Source organism: Vicugna pacos, chromosome 5 (genome assembly GCF_048564905.1).
Source record: "Vicugna pacos chromosome 5, VicPac4, whole genome shotgun sequence".
Classification (NCBI taxonomy): Eukaryota; Metazoa; Chordata; class Mammalia; order Artiodactyla; family Camelidae; genus Vicugna; species Vicugna pacos.
This window is the reverse complement of record NC_132991.1, coordinates 33,506,453-33,519,297: the sequence shown is the minus strand read 5'-3', so window position 1 is coordinate 33,519,297 and position 12,845 is coordinate 33,506,453. Positions and strand designations below refer to the sequence as shown.

Below are 12,845 nucleotides of genomic sequence, written 5' to 3'. Positions count from 1 at the left end.
TAAGAGCTAAAGCAAGCACTCAAAATACTTTGGGTGGAAGGGTAAGATTTTCAAGCAGATGGGAGTGGTATTAAAAAAAAAACCAACCCTCAACTAATTAACTTTTATATTAATGGATGCTAATGGGCACTTATAATGATAAGAAATTGGTTAAAAATCACTCTCCATCACTTAGTAAAACTGTAAAACCCTACTGTGTGTAGAACATTGACAGGATTTAAACAGACTGTGTACTTTACCACTCTATTAAGCATTTGATAAGTGAGGTCAGAATCTTTAGTAAACTGAAGCCCTGGAAAAAAAAATCACTTATATGAGCTCTTTCACCTTAAGAGAAGGTAATTACTCAAAGCTATTGCTCCACAGGTGGTCATACAGGAGTCCTGTCTATCTTCCTTTAAGGGTGCAAGACCTTTACTGGATAGGGAAATGAACTTGCTTTTGCTTGAGCAAAACTATAAGGCTGCTTGAAATGTAAGTTGGGCTACTTAAGCACAGTTTTTATTACATGGTCTAACCCACGCATCTATTAGATTATAATATTAAATGATGGAAACACATGAGGTGTGAATGTAAAGTAATATATATTTGGGATTTTTTTCATACCCTTTCTCCCTCCTGACAACCTCACAGCCCAGGAGGACCTGATGCCCAGCTTCTTTAAGGCAAAGCACTGTGCTTGAATTTGAAGAACACTTAATATTAAGGGGGACTGAAGACCACTCAAACATCATTGATTTTGACTGGGGAGAACTGAGAGCTCCTCGATAGAATGAGGTTTGAGGGAACACGACTTTCTCAGTGCCTGACCTGACACAGTGAATTTAGTGTTGGTGCCCGCAAAGTAGGATTTGCTGGTAATGCCTCAAGGCTTCATATATCCGGCGTTGTACCGCTTGATAAGCCTCTGAAAGAAAAGACTCCGGTAGTGGTGTGTAGGGGTAGGTATAGTGGAGGAGGGGCAAGCGGGGGTGGGGGTGGGGTTCCCTGCTCTCTACAGACACTGAAATACAGAATAGACCGTGGGCTGTGCTCTCATAGAGCTTAGAATCTCATACTGGAGACAGATCTCTTTATATTTACCAATGGAAGTAAGTCCTATGAAAGAAAGGAATTCAATCTATAAAGCAAAGGATAAGCTCCCTGGAGGAAGTAATGTTTGAGAGAGTTCTGAAGGAAGAAATAGGGTTTAATCATGTACATGGAGAGCTGGAGGGGGAGGGGAGGAATTGAAACATGAACAACAGCCAGTGTAGCTGGGAGTGAGTGCTGAGGGCTGGAGGCTGGGCTAGCTCAGTGGGCACGAGTCTGGCCATGCAGGCCTTGCAGGCCTTGCAGGCCTTGTAGCCGTGGTAAGGCTTAAGTTTATTTTAAGAGAATGGACAACCACTGAAAGGCTTTAAGTAGTGAGAGTATGAGATCAGGTTTAGCGGCACTGTAGGAGAATGGATCACCACAGCATTCACTCATTTCTTCCCCAAACCTTTATGACAAACCTACTAGAAAAGCACTGCAGTCAACCAAATTATAGAGAATATAGTGTCATCCTTTTGAAATGCTCAGTCTGATTGTGAGACAGGCACCTGTTTTGGGTTCTTAACAAATTACCACGCATTTAAGGCTTAAAACAACAAAATTTGTTATCTTACAGTTCTGGAGATCAGAAGTCTGAAACGGGTTTCACTGAGCTGAAATCAAGGTGTTAGCAGGATCATGGCTGTTCTGGCAGAGAATTGTCGTTTTTCCGTTGTTCACTTTCTAGAGGCCCCCTGCCCCTGCCCCTGCCATCATAGCTCCTCTGATTCTCCTGCCTTCCTCTTTCCCATTTAAGACCTTGTGACTTCATTGGGCACACCTGGATACTCTCCCAGCTCAAGATCCTTAATTAATTCCATCTGTGAAGTTCCCTTTGCCATGGAAGGTTACATATCGACAGGTTTTAGGGATTAGGCCATGGCCATCTTGGGGGAGGGGCACTATTCTTTCTATCACAGCATGTAATTAAATAACAAACATAAGGCTGAAGGAGAAGATTTGAACCAAGACAAGACCATCTCTCCAATTTACCTTATTTTTGGTAGTTACCTAAGAGTTTACTGCCATGATTCTGCAAAGGACAGTTTTCTTCTGTGTTTAAAATCAGACTAATTCTGGAATTGTATTTTATGTCTTAAGTGAAGAAAAATCTACATAGAATTTTTCAAAACATCATTATATAGAGACGAGACTGATTATTATTTTCGTGGTCTGGTAAATAGCAAATTTCATCAAGGTTTATGTCTAGCTCCTAAGTGTACATTGAATGCAGCACAGAGCAGAACTTTCCAAACTTTAATGCACATTCAGATCTGGTTAAAGAGCTGATTCATTAGATCAGGAGTACAACCTGAAACTTTGCTTTCTAAAATGCTCTCAGGTGAAGTGGTGCTGCTTATCTGAGGACTGTATTTCAAATAAGCAAGGACCAAAAGTTCCGTCAAAAATCCTCCTAATATGTACAAAGAACATACAGAGTGCATAACTTGGGGGAGAAAACAGACATTAGCTCATGAAGAACGTAGTGAGGTGTGTGTGTGTGTGTGTGTGTAGATGGAATAGTTTGTTAACTAGTTATACTATTTCATTCAGAGGAAGAGCTTAGTATCTGTGCATTTTCTTAGGACCAAGGATGAAGAAATGGAGAAAATGTTCTGCCTGTAAACTTACCTGGTCTGAGTTAGAAAACTGAAGGGCTTTCACTCCTCTAAGGATTATTACAGGTAAACTGTTTTGTTTTACCTAATCTGCCTGTTAGTTGAAACTGTGGATCCAGGGAGGTGTCAGTGCTAGTGACTGTGAAAGAGTTAACAATTCTGTGAGCTGGTTGCTAATCCATTGGTAGCCTGATATCATCCCTGGTGGAGTATTTACACCATGGAAATTGAGAAGTGCTACAAACAGGGCTGGCTTGCTTTCCTGCTTTCCCCTAGCGAGCTGGTTTACTAGCACACCACTGCCACAAAGCCACTATTTCTTTTAATTTGTACATTTTAGCAACGGGCATAGGTATGCTGGGTCTAGACTCAGTCTTTCTCCCTAGCCCACCTGCCTATCCACGCTGTCAATGGCTTCCCCTCTGTAAGTGCAACTCTATGTGGGCAAGTGGTTTCACACGGCATCCTCTAACCCTGAACTTCTCCTAGTTTCCCAGAGCTTGTTGTTTCGGGCTATAAGTGAATTTCTCAGAAGTAATTTTATATACTTAGAATCGTAACTCCATTTGATTTTTTAGACTCTTCTTGTAAGATGCTCCAAGGGCATTTTGGAACAAGCTATTTATCCACAAACCACCCCTTGTAGGAAGAAAGTTGGTCCAGTCATGATATGTACTCTGTTGTTGGTGGTCTAATCTGAAGAGGAACAATCAAGCCTGGTGGGTGTGAGTGGGAAAAGGGGGCCCCAGGGTGCAGCTGAAGCAGGTGAGAACAGAGTTCTAGTGGTGTGGTATTTGTGTGTGTATGTGTGTGTTTGAGGCATTATGAACAGGGATTAACAGGTAGGGAATGGGGTGGAGGGAGAGAAAAAAAGAAAACAAACGTGGTAGTTTGCCAGGAGACCCAATATTAGTTGGTTAAGCCTCCATGTTTGTGTATTGTTATTAACTAATTACTCTGGCATTAAGCATTTTATAAAGTGATTTTATGAAAATTGTCTAATTTGATCCTTTCTTCTCATATTTATATGTTAGCTGAGATGGTAGCAACATCCTCATTCACTGATGAAGAAAAAAAACTTTAAGTGACGTCCCCCAAGGTCACAGAGCTGTTATTGATACAGGAAGGGGGCAGAGCCCAGCCATTCAAGGAATGCTATAGCAATTAACATCAAAATGGTGAAAGATTCAACCCCCAGTAGGCCTTGAGGCTCAAGATTGTGGGAGATTTAACTTCTAATAGACCTTGAGTTTCATTATACGCCCATTGTAATATATTAGCCTGGTATATAACATGCCCACAGGCGCCATGATAGCCCCAAGGCTAGCCACAAAAGGTCAAAGAGTGGGAAATGGCCAACTTCCTGGGAATCCCAGCCCCTTCCACAGGCTAGTTAGACTGGTCCTTCCACTTATTAACATACGAAGCTACTGAGCCCACGGGCAACACTGCCCCTCACAGCTGCCGCCCTCTCTCTCCCTCTTCGGAGACGGCTCACACTCTGTCTATGGAGTGTGTACCTACTTTTAATCTGGTCACCCAACCCCCACACCTCGTGGCCTTTCTCTTGCCTTTCGATGTATCTCTCTAAATAGATCTACCTTTACGCAACTGTGGCTGGCTCTTGAATTCTTTCCTGCACAAAACCAAGGGCCCACACTTAGTGGGGCACGTCCCAGGGGCTCAACCGAAGCCTGGGACATGGCCGTCCTCACGCCCAAATCCATTTTTCCTGCGTCATTATCAGGCCAAGCTCAGACAAGGGGTGGGCAGACTGCAGTGAGTGCCTGTGTTTATGAGCAAAGTTTTATTGGAACACAGCTACGCCCTACTTTAGACTCCTGCCTGGGGTAGCTTTTGCCCTAGAACAGCAGTTGATTAGTTACGACAAAGAAGTCTTGACAGAAACTGTATAGCACACAAAACCAAAAAAGCTCTATAGTCTGGCCCTTCACAGAAAAAAATCTGCTGACCCCACCTTTAGATTCCTGATTGCACTGTGCCAGCTGAATCAGTCAGACTGATGCCAGCAGTGTATATGACCACAAAGTTGACGTAGCTTTAGGAGTATGACAGACCTCTGGTGCAAAAACAATACCAAAACAATACCATGGTAATTAAAATTCCTACCATTAATCATTTCTGTGAATTAAAGCATAGAAGGTTTTATTTAAAATATTATCTAAGGAAAAATGATAACTTAAGTATTAGTTTTTAACATTGTATGAAATAAACCTTCTTTATTTATTAGCCAAAAGGCAGGTATGTCCTAAGTGAAAGGGCCATGAGGTAGAAAGTTTTGATGAGACAGCAGATGTCATTTAAAGCAGCATGGTGTGCGTCTTAAGATGAAAGCTAAGAGAAAACAAGCTCCTTGGTGGCCAGGCAATCAGTGTTCTAAAAACACCAGTTAAGGGTGGCCTTGGAACTTTCTAGGGTTATAGAAATTTCAATATCTTGACTTGGGTGATGGTTACATGGGTACACCCATATGTAAAAAAAACCCCATCAAGCTGCATACTTAAGAGCTGTGCATTTTGCTATATGTTAATTAGACCTAAATTTTTTTTTAAAAAAGAATAAAAATGAGAGAAGATTGCCATTGGTGGTCAAAAAAAGCATCTGGTGGTTTAAGAAAGCATTTAAATTAGGTTTTCTTTACGGATAAAATAAGCAAATCTCATCATCAGTGATATGCCAATGCTCCCACTCAGATCTCACATCTGATTAACCAGGATGCCTAAACCTGCAAGGGTCTGGAAGTTTATGACACCTGATAAAATAGAGCCTGAATAAAGATCTTAATACAGCCGAGTTATTGGTCTTCAAAAAAGAGTAATAATATTAGCTAACATTTATTGAGTGTTATGTGCCAAGGAATACTGAATTCAGCATGCATTAACTCATTTAATATTCCCAATAACCCTGGTATGTAGGTAATATTATTATCCCATATTACAGATGAAGAAACTGAGACACAGTAAATTGTCTAAGAAATCTAGGCAGATTGGCTCCAGAAGTGCACTTTTTACCACTTGGCTACATAGCTTCAAAATAAAGATTGCCATTTCCTTTGGAATTCAATTTTACATAAGGACTATGATACTTTTTACTGAGAAACATGGGTTTGCTTCTACCACCTCCAGGTCTTTATTTAGATCTCTGGATTATGCTTAGTAAATATGCAATAAATATTTGGCAATTAAATTAAAGCACATGCAGGCCATGACCAAAAGCACAAGCAACAAAAGCAAAAATAGACAAGTGGGACTACATTAAACCAAAAATCCTTTGTGATTAAAGGAATTAATTAACAGAGTAAAAATGCACCCCACAGAATGGGAGAAAATAATTGCAAACCATATATTCATAAAGAATTAATATCCAAAATATATAATGAACTCCTACAACTCAATAGCAAAAACAAACAAAAAACAAATATCTCAATCAAAAAACGGGCAAAAGAATTTGAATAGGCATTTCTCCAAAGAAGACATACAAATGGCCAACAAGGATCTGAAAAGATTCTCAGCATCACTAATCAACAGGGAGATGATCAAAACCATAATGAGATACTACCTCACATCAATTAGGATGGCTATTATCAAAAAAAAAAAAAAGTTAAGCATTGGTGGTGATGTGGAAAAGTTGTAACCTTGTATACTGTTGTTGGGAAGGCAAAATGGTGCAGCCACTTTGAAAAACAGTAGGGAGGTTTCTCAAGAAATTAAAAAGAACTATCATGAGATCCAGCAATTTCATTCAAAAGAATTAAAATCAGGATCTGGAAGAGATATCTATACTCCCATGTTCACTGCACCATTATTCACAATAGCCAAGCTAGGAAAACATCTTAAAAGTTCATTAGTGGATGAATGGATAAAGAAAATGTGGTATATACATACAATAGAACATCACTTGGCCTTAAAAAAAGGCGTCAATCCTGCCGTATGCAACAACATGGGTTTGCCTGGAGGACATTTTGCTAAGGGAAATAAATTAATCACAGATGGACAAATATCACATGATTTCACTTATATGAGGTGTCTAAAATAGTTAAACTCCAAGAAACAGGGAGTAGAATAGGGATTGCCAAGGTCTGGAGGGAGAGGGAAATGGAGAATTACTTTACAAAGGGTATAAGGTTTTCGATGTGCAAAATGAGTAAATTCTAGAGACCTTCTGTACAACATTGTGCCTATAGTTAACAATACTGTATTGTACACTTAGAAATGTGTGAAAAGGATAGATCTCAGATTGTGTTCTTACTACAATAATAATAAAAAAAGGAAGAGAAGCTGGCACCACGCAATATATAATTAGATCATTCCATTTACTCAAAGCTTTATGTCTCTTCCTTTGATGTTCTCCACTCAGCTAAACTAAGTAAACTCTTTTTTATACCATTCTTCCTTTGTTTAGCTCTTTGTTATACCTTATCTATAAAGGAGCTCAAAAAATTTTTTAATAATAAAGCACATAGGTGAAGCCAACAACATTTAGTCAACCCTTAAAAGCCTGTCTCAAATGTTACCTCCTTTGTGAAGTGTTCCCTAAATTTTGAGGCAGGATGAATCGCTCCTTTCTCTCTGTTCTTATAGCTCTGTGGCTGTTGGGTTATTTTGGCATTTATTACATGTGTAACTCCACGTAGAGAAGAAGTGTATCATAAACGGTTTTATATCCCAGAGCCTAGCACACCTGGCTTATAGTAGATGCTCTATAAATATTTGAGTGCTGAATGAAGGACAGCCCTTTTAGAGGTGCTTGGAAACTTTGTGTTATTTCATATATAAAGTAGCATCCTTAAGTTGACTGAGAGGCAACTGAAACTGACAAGCACACTAGCATTAGGCAATGACTGATTGCTAATTAGTAGTCTGCTCCAATCATCCTTGCATTTGTTTGGTTACTAAGCACAAATTCTTACCCCAGAACTCACAGGTGATTTTTGAAGCTATTGACATAATCTTTTCAATGTGTTTCTCCTGGATTCCCCCAAGCCCCATCTCTAACCAACCATCTTTAGGAGTCCACTAATGTCTCAGTTTAATTCTTAAAGTATTTGACAGATTAAAGCATTTTGTAATTCTGATTTCCTGTTTCATGCAGCAGTCTAAATATTTGTGTTTAGGTTTGAGCTTTGGGTATTTACTTAGACTATTCTACCAAGTGGCCTAGAAAGAATAATTGGGTCTGTACATCTCCTACCATGCTCAAGCCCCTGGCTGATCTTTTGAACTGATTATAGCCTTCCTCCCTGCAGCTTCTGAAACTTTCTCAACATATTGCTCAAGACATTTGCTACTAAATAACAAGATGAGGCCTAGGCAGTATTTATGATGCCCAACATTTATCTACCCATACCATTGGTCTATCTTCCATGATTTCCCAATCATTGCCTCTCTCTCTCTCTCTTGCTTTCTCTCTTTCTCTCATTCTCATTCTTTCATATGTGCCTAAACCACCTAAAAACCCAAATCTGAAAAGCTACAACAGTTATCAAGGTTTTCCTTGTCCTGGGGCCTTGAAGTTTTCCCTACTCTTTCAATTCTTGGATGTCTCAAGGCCTCAGTATTTTGCCTGGACTTCAAACAACTAGCATTCCTCTCTCCATGAGTATTTCTTTCCTTCTCACATGGAGTTAAGAAGATTTGGTTCTTCCTCTCAGGCTACCAAGGTCTTACAGATGGGACTTTAGTAAGTACAATTCCCTATGCTTCTGAATCTACAGAAAAAGAAAAGAAGTGTGAAGACTACTAGGAACCATGAGCAAAAGAACCTAAAAAGAATCTTGAGGTCCTATTGAACATGCATACTCTTCATAGTCTTCAAAAGCACATTATCATTGTGAGTGCCAGATGTGTTAATGGTCATGATAGGAGCTGGGTCCCCAAGGAATAACATATTGTCAAGAGTGGGATCTTTGATGATGGGAAATACCTGGAAGATAGGATAATTCATACCTAACATATGTAACATCCCCAGCTGCAACTGTCCATTCTTTCACCTATGTCTAAAGTCAGTGACTCTTGCTATATACAACCTGAAACTCAAGGAATAGCCATATTTAACAGTTGATTGGCATAAATTAAGCTAAAATGAGTAATTTCAGGTCTGTAACAATACTTCTTGACTCCCCCTTTCCAGTGCTCCTTTCCACTGAGAAATTACTCTTTCGTTATCCCAGGTGATTAAGACAAATGGTGTCAGGTTGGCCAAATGGTTTAAGGTACCAGACTCAAGCTCTGCTTCCCATGTAATTAATATTCAGTCAGTCATCCTCTGTCCATCATGACTGGTCCACAAAGCAGGCCAGTAGAGTTCCTCCCAGACACTTCCTAAATATGGGTGCTAAAAAGGAAAGTTCTCTAATCTGAAATGGAAAGCTATACCAGCCACATAAGACTCAAGTTGATGCTCATAACTCACAGCATGTGGAGAAAACCACCAAAAATCAAGCCAACATAGAGTAAAGCAGAACCAAGAGACAGAGAGAAATAAACTCCTCATGACATTACCTGAACATCTAGATCTATTCATACCCGATCCATTTTATCACTGACCTTGTCAATCACATTGATCAGTAGAATGTTTTTTGGCTTAAAGTAGTTTACAATGTGTTTCTGTCACCAGAAGAAACCTGATTAATACATACACATATATGAAATATCTATTATTATATTATATATTTTCTAACTTGCTTCATCAAAATGACTCCCCTGAGTTCCTACCACCCAAGATCTAAGGATGAGCTCAGAAACAAAAGCAAGAACCATCTTGACTAATTTCACCTCTGGTTAAGTGGATCCACCAGCCTCTTGAATGCAGTTTTCCTACCTCCTTTATATTACATCTAAAGCCATTAACATCCCTACCACTAACATGGCATGTACTCTCTTACTTTATAGTAATACTTATATATGATGTCTTTCTCCTTGACTAAATTGTAACACCCTCAGTGACAAAAACTTTGTTTCACACTAGTTTGAATCCATCAGAGCTCAGAGATGAAAGTCTAACTGTCTCAAAAATGTTTTCTCGGTTTTTTGTTTTGTTTTGTTTTGTTTTTTAATTGACATGTGAAGCATTGATTTTCCACAGAAGACTGCTTCGGTTATTCATTGTGATTCTGCAACTTTCATTAGAGGCAACAACTGTAAAGCAATTACTTAAACAGATTCTTAGTGGAAAAGTTTGCTACTGTTGAATGTGGGCTCAAGCCTACAATTCTATAGACTCAGGTTCTTTCATCCCTAAGTTAAATAGTCTGGACAATTGTTAGTTTATTTACTTCTTTGAGGGAACCTAGCATTCTGGTGAATTGCAGTTAACCTGAAATCTCTCCACATTTCACTATTATTGTTAAAAACTTTTCTGAAATGTTTAAGATTCCATCTCATAAAGACAAAACATAATTTTTATTTAATAGAGGTATTAAAATGTCTTAAGGTTATCATTTGGAACATCAATTCTCTTTATCATTTAGATATAAAAAGTGTATAGAATGTGGCCCCACATCTCTTCAGCCTCAAGATAGATACCAGAATGTTAATTTTTATTTTATCTAAATTCCTGTCAGGAACTTGTTTCTCTAATCTAGAAACTGAGTGCAGAGGAATAAAATCAAATAAATTGAAGCATTTGCAGATCTACTATATTGTACTTGAATGGTGTAAAAATTCATGAATGAGGTGTTATATAATGTACTAATTGTGTAGCCTTTTGTAAACCCCCAAAAAGCCAGAATTGACACATTAAGAGACACAAATTCTATTATGCTACAAACACACTGAGACCTAAATTTTTCAAGACATAAGGAACAGTAGAATTGCCTCATACGTAATTTAGTCAGCATCTCTATTTGTTAGAGTTGGGGGAAGAGAAGACCTTCAAGTGTATGTTTACTTTCCACTAGAAAGAGATTTGGGAAAGAATTCCACAGTAAGAACAGTAGAAGAGATTTCAGTCACAAATTTTTGGAAGCTGGAAAACAGATGACTTAGCAGACCCCACAAGCTAAATCCTAAATTGATAGTGAGGGGAGCTAAGAAGTAACTCATTTTATAATGTAGAACCTCCAAAGACTCAGAAATTACTCACACTAGGTATCTCTAGAGATGGTGTGAAGGTGGGATTAAAATTAGAGTGGTTGGTTCCAACTGTGTTTAGGAAAAAGTTAGCTTCCAAGATTCCCTCTCCCTCTTGTGAAAAGATAAGTTATTCTCTAGAGAAGGTAAAATATAGAGTCTCTGGCTGAGGACCCCAAACCCAGTTGACAATGGGTTCTTAACCTGAAAAAGAAGATGTATAAGAGTTTGCATATTAAATGTCCTGCTCTCAGCCGTTTGCCCCATTTGGATTCCAGTGCAGCCTGGCATATACCCTCTGGGTCAAAGATTGTAAGAGTCTCTAAGGAATCTGACCAGCCAAGAGGAAAAGTCTTTGAGACAATGACATTGGAAGCTCTTTAATTAAATGTTTCACCCATGCACAGACAGAGTTCAATCAACTTTTCAGAGTCCCACTCTTACAGATAATCAGCAACACCTGGGGAACAACTCCAACAGGAATACAGAGATCAAAACTGTCAAGAAAAAGATAAAACATAGATAAAACAAAGAATTTATTTTTATGAAGAAGCAAACCTAGAAAACAACACATGAATTATAATTAATATTCAGGAAATTCGAAGACAAATGCTGTAAGCATTGAATAAGATCAGAAATGTGTGTTTGTGTGTGTTTCTGTGTGTGTGTCTGTGTGTACATACATATATTTGGAAACAACAACAATAAAAATTCTTTAGAAATTTAAGTGAGAGTAGAAATGAAGAAATACAAAGAACTAAAAGGTGGGGCTGGGAAAATCTCTCCAAAAGTCAGGCAAATGACATAGTATGGAAATAACTGAAAACAGAAGATTTCAGGAAGAATCTAGGTAGTCTAAAATCTGATTAAGAGGTGTTCCAGAAAGTGAAAACAGAAAATGAAGACAGGTAGTTGTCAAAAAGCAATTTGAGAAAATTTTCCAAGGGGCTCATGAAAAGCTCAGTATGATGGAAGCAAAAAGACCCACACTGTATCAGACACCTCTTAGTAACACATCAGATCCTCCTGATCTCTTGTTTCAGTCACTGCTATGGCAACCAGATCTGCCGGCTCCAACAAGGTTCACATACATCTCACCTCAAATCAATACTGCATGCCTCTTGATTCCTGCTCTGAGGCTTTTCTGTTGGCACTAAAGAGTGGAATGTCCCAGAAATCTATTTGAAGCTCACACAATTTTAACATTTCCTTACCTAGGAAACCAATGTTAAAACACATGAAGCTATATCGTTATGAAATTTTGGAACATTAGGGATTAAAAAAATCCTAAAAGCTTCTGGAGAGAAAAAAAAATACATTACATACAGATCAAATATCACAACACTAGAAAGCTAGAAAAAACATGAAGTCAAGCTTTCCAAGTTCTGAGAGCAAAAATTTTTCTATAACCAGAGTCGTAGAAAAGGCATTTGATAAATTTCAACATCTCTTCATGGCCCGTGTGTCTGGGTGGTGGAGTGGTCGCTCGCGGTCACCTCTGCAAATGGGCTCCGTGGCCTAGCATCCTGCTCCCCGCCACCTGTGATCGTGCACCGAGGTCCACGAGGGGTCGCCACTGAGGTTTCCACCAGCCCACAAGCAAAACCATGGCAGCCACCTACTCCAGCGGCTCGCTCGTGGCCATCCAGGACTACTGCCGGCGCCGCCCGGGCTCCACTTCTAGTAACAGGTCCTGCGGAAGTGCGGCATACCCTGGGGGAAGCCATCCCCCTAACCCGGTCTCCCCAAAGCCAACCCGGGTCACTGGTGGGCTAGCTTCTTTTTCAGGAAGTCCACTCTCCCATTCTCCAACACTCCACAGTGTTGGAGTCCCCAGAGCACCTGGAGTCGCCTGAGACCTCCACCAGCACCATCACCTGTGACCTGGGTCAGGAAGACATGGGGAAGTAGCAGCCTGGCGGCAGCCTGGCAAAACCAACTCCTGGTCTCATCCTGAGTAGCCGCCATAAGCTGCCAGGCTTCCTCCCAAGGCGCTAGGCTCATAAGAGCCCTCCCCGTTCTCTTCCCTCTCCTCCCTGAGACGAAGCAGGCTACAGCCAGC

General features: G+C 39.7%; 1 long non-coding RNA gene and 1 pseudogene across 6 annotated transcripts in view; one reads left to right on the top strand and one right to left on the bottom strand.

Moving 5' to 3' along the window:
• The window catches only part of LOC116280632 (uncharacterized), a 177,970-nt gene that overhangs the window by 125,206 nt on the left and 39,919 nt on the right, over positions 1 to 12,845 (bottom strand). The gene's annotated exons all lie outside the window — the stretch shown is intronic.
• Positions 12,391 to 12,740, top strand: LOC140696531 (pancreatic progenitor cell differentiation and proliferation factor-like; annotated as a pseudogene).